The sequence below is a fragment of the Anastrepha obliqua genome, chromosome 2, assembly GCF_027943255.1.
Source record: "Anastrepha obliqua isolate idAnaObli1 chromosome 2, idAnaObli1_1.0, whole genome shotgun sequence".
Taxonomy (NCBI): domain Eukaryota; kingdom Metazoa; phylum Arthropoda; class Insecta; order Diptera; family Tephritidae; genus Anastrepha; species Anastrepha obliqua.
The window spans coordinates 17,723,215-17,727,887 of record NC_072893.1 but is presented as its reverse complement, the minus strand read 5'-3'; the positions used below and the strand labels follow the sequence as shown (position 1 = coordinate 17,727,887).

General features: G+C 38.4%; 1 non-coding gene across 1 annotated transcript; it reads right to left on the bottom strand.

Moving 5' to 3' along the window:
* Window positions 1-1,151: 1,151 nt before the first annotated feature.
* Trnah-gug (transfer RNA histidin (anticodon GUG)) lies at window positions 1,152-1,223 on the bottom strand. Its single transcript has one exon. It is a non-coding gene; the product is annotated as a tRNA-His (tRNA).
* Between the last annotated feature and the right edge of the window lie 3,450 nt (window positions 1,224-4,673).

Below are 4,673 nucleotides of genomic sequence, written 5' to 3'. Positions count from 1 at the left end.
TTTTACGAAGTCCAATCGTTGAACCCAATTTTCGACCACTCTTTTGCATAAATTCCAGCAATTTCGCGTTCAATATTAGCTCTGAGCTCACAAATCGTCGCCGGCTTGTTATTGTAGACCAATGACTTCACATAACCCCAAAGAAAATAGTCTAGAGGCGTCAAATCACACGAGCGCGGCGGCCATTCGACCGGTCCATTTCTGGAAATAATGCGCTCATCGAACTTACTCTTCAACAAATCAATTGTAGCGTGTGCTGTGTGGCTTGTGGCCCCGTCCTGTTGAAACCACATGTCGTCTAAGTCCATACCATTCAATTGCGGCCAAAAATAATAGTTTATCATGTCGCTGTATCGATTTCCATTCACAGTAACGTGGCGATCGTTCTCGTCAAGGAAAAAATATGGGCCAATTACGCCGCCGGCATGTAAACCGCACCAAACAGTGATTTTTTCGGGATGCAACGGTGCCTCATGAATCACGTCTGGATTTCTTTCTGCCCAGTAACGCATATTTTGCATGTTGATAAAGCCATTGAGCCAAAAGTGAGCTTCATCACTGAAGATGATTTTTTGGAAAAACTGCTCTTAAAGTAGCGGCAACAGAACGATTATTTTCATAAAAAATTTGCACGATTTGCAATCGTTGCTCAAGTGTGTAGCGTCCCACGATGAAATGTATACTAATGAAGTTTACAAATGACAAGCGAAAAATAAAAAATATTGCGTCGTTCGCCCTCCCTATCGGAAAAAAGTTGAAGCGCACCTATTGAAAAACGCTTTAGTAGTTCTTAAAGAAGCCTTAAATATTTTTTTTATTGCCGAACCAGACCATACAATCGTGGTATCGCCGGTAACAGACCCCAAAAATTATGTGTATTTTCAGACTCAGCAAATGATTTTACATAGGAGGTGGATGGCCTGCTTCTTGGGGGTTTTTGTTTGGCGTGTAAACTTGTATAATAATTATTAAACAAAATATGTTTTTAATATAAATTCTTTTGCAACGACATTGAGTACTACTTTTTAGTTAAGAGCAGACGCAAATTTTTTTTTATAGAATTAAAAAAAAATATAAATATTTTCCTCTCCAAAAAAAAAATTAAAAAAATAAGCTTTCACTTCCTGTGCCAATAATGCTTCAGGCATCATTGCCGTGACCAGGATTCGAACCTGGGTTACTACGGCCACAACGTAGGGTCCTAACCACTAGACGATCACGGCTACTGAAAGCTTAACAATCAGCCGAATTTTTCCATAGCAAAAGTAGAGCAATTCAAAGCCAAAATGCATTAATGGGTTTATGTACTTTTACAATGCAAATGCTTGCGTATGTGTGTGTATATTTGAACGGGCAATGAAACTACATTTAAGCCATTAGTCAGTAAAAGCAACAGCAAACAAGTTGAAGCGGAAAACAATAGACGATTGAACCGCAAGTGCGATAAAAAGAAAGGGCGAAAAATAATAGACAAAAGGTCAAGGCAAAGTCAAAATATGTACATGCACTTCTATAAGTATAAATGTATTGGTAAAAGCAAATCATTGCAAGTAGAAGTAGTATTTTTTTGTTTTATTGTAAAGTACAGTGAACGCCCAGCTCAACGAACTTTGGGAATAACAAATTTTCGGTTTAACGAATTATCAAACTGAGCTCACTGATGTTTCTTAAGCTTCCCGTTGTTAACAAAAGTTAAAGGTTTCGTTATGCTAACCTTATCTTGGCTGCTGAAAATATGTAGGTTTATATTTTGTTTTAACATCAGGGTCATGACTTAAAAAGTATTTTTTCATGCGGTCGGTTATATTTCGTGTGGTGAAGACGGTTCAATCACAAATCATAAACCAATTCGAAACTAAATTGCAGATATTGGACGATCTCACCAAGGTGCGATTTGGAGTTCCGAAGTCATCGGTTTGTACTATAAAACAAAAAAAAAAAAAAAAAAAAAAATGTATAAAAAATTGACGAATACATGGAATAAAGCGAAAAAAAAAACAAAACAAATGACCGTGATCGTCTAGTGGTTAACACCCTTGACGTTGTAGCCACAGTAGCCCAGACTCGAATTCTGGTCACGGCAATGATGCGTGTAACGACTTTGTGAAGTATTTTTATCACAGGAATATTTTCTTAAAAACCAGAAAAAGGCGAATTCCCTAGAACGGAGCAGGGGCTGCAGGAATGGTTTATGACTCAATGTCATAACGACATCTCTGTTACTGGTGTCGTTTTAAAAACAAGAGGGAAGAAAGTTTCGTTCTTAAGATTTACCATAGAAACTGGGATAAGATAAGTGAGCAAAAAGCGAATCTATTGGCTGAGCAGTTGAAAAAAACGTTTACCTCTACTGAAGGCACTGATGAAGTAAAGCCTGAATATTTTATTCCAGTTACTCCAGAAGAAGTTGGCAGACGGGCATTCTACCCCCACCAAAAAGTATTCATTTTGCTTAAAAAGTTCCCCGGATTTGATTTAATTACGGCGAAGTTCTTCGTAATCTGCCAAAAAATGGCATTTCCTATTTGCCCAGCTTATTAAATAAATGTCTCAGCTTGAGATATGTGTTTACATAAGATGCATAGGAAATTCGCCAGAGTTACCATGATCCTTAAGCCTGGTAAGTCACCTAATGAAGTGTCTTCTTTCAGGTGAACATCTTTGTTACCTGTAATGTCGCAGTTTTTTGAAAAAATACTTTTAAAAAGTCTACAGTCAGTCACTGAAAATAAGCTGGTGATTTCCATTCACCAGTTTGATTTCACAGAGCACCAACCAAAGCACGATCAAAGACCCAGAGTCGTAAGCACCATAGAAATCGCTATCATCGCATGGCATGAAGGGCCCCTCCACAAGCTCAAGTCCCTTCTGCCAACACAATAATGCAAGGTGCTCTCATCACACCTCAACCCAGCATTGAACACCTTCTTTAAAACCTTCCGTCGGGCACTTAGGTCTGGCCTTTTTGCAGTCCTGTGGATCATTTTTAAAAGCTTACACTTATAAATCGATAAAAAATTAAATTTAAGAAGCTACTTGCAAGCTTAAGTCGTTAGCTATAACAGAAGTATGTTAAATTCACGTCCAAAGTAGAAAAAGTCTTGCCAGATCCTGGTTCACAACGGAGAATTAATGATAGGTACTTTTGCGTAGCAAATGAATACACTAACTTGTTTCTAAGAACATATGAAGGCAGGCGTTTCACAGTGAAGCATTTTGGGTATTCTGTTATACCTCCTGTATACCCATGATCTGCTTCTCCACCTTCTCCTTCTTGATCGGCGCGAGAACCGCTTACGAGATCTTGGCCGAGTTTGACAAAGTGGGCCAGTCGTTTCTTTCTCATGCTGAAGTGAAGCCAAGTTCTTATCCACCTGATCTTTACAACGCAGAGGAGGCCTTCCTCTTTCTCTGCTACCACCAACTGGTACCGCATCGAATACTTTCAGAGCCGCTATGTCTATGTCGTCGTAAAGCTCATACAACTCATCGTTCCATCGTCTGCGATATTTGCCGTTGCCAACGTGCAAAGGTCCAAAAATCTTCTGGGGCTCAGCGATTAAGTTCTGCGGCACGCATGATGCTAGAAATGTCATCTAACATCAGGTTAAAGAAGACACACGAGATAGAGTCATTCTGACTAAAATCTCGCTTGGTATCAAATGTTTCTGACAGGTCTTTGCTAATTCTGATGGTACTACTGGTATTGCTGGACGTGATTTTCACAACTGTATTGCTTTTGCCATGATACTAAGTCCAGAGATCGCAGTATATAAGCAACTCTTTTACGTGCTGCCGAATGCGGCTTTAGAATCGACAAAGGAAGGGTGTGCGCCGATTTACCTTTCATGGGGAGTTTCCAAAACTTGGCGTACTATGAATATCTAGTCGATTGTAGATCTTCCAGATCTAAAGTCACACTGACAAGGTCCAGTCAGTTGGTTGATGGTGGGCTTTAATCTTTCTCACAATACGCTCGCTTGAATCTTACACGCGATATTTAGAAGACTAATCCCGTGGAAATTGGTACAAATTAGCAAGTAATTGCAATATTTGCGGCCGACACTGCTATACTTTCAGTCGATAATCCCATTGGAACCGCAACGAATAAGCTACCAGAAGCTCTTAACCTTTTTGTTAGATCGGCTAACAAGCGGCGAATAAAGCTAAACAAAAGCAAGTCAGCACATATTAGTCCAGTCAAAAGAGACAAAAAAAATAGCCAAACTAAGTAATTTTAGGAGTATGCGAGTTTATGGTTTTATTATGTAAAACCCATCACTGTGAACTTAAATTTGAGTTTTCGGGATCGGGGGTTGTGTCCCGTGGCCACCATCTTGGAAATAAGGGTGCAACTGGTTTTTTGCGATTATCTCGTGAATTTCGAATGTTACGAAAATTTTGTAAAATACTTTTTTGTAGATAATAATATTATCTACAACTTTCATTCAAAACTTTTTATTGTAAAATTAATCATAAAAAAGTTATAAACAAAATTACGCGAAAAATTAAGGGATGAATTTCTTTCAAGCGTAATAACTTTTTTTTTATTGATTTTATGGAAAATATACATCAGAGCTTTTTTATAGAACATTCTTTTGTGAACATTTTTGTCCATAAGTTTTTTTCGCTATCTTTATTTAGTCTTATGATTTTGAGCTGCTAAGCGGAGC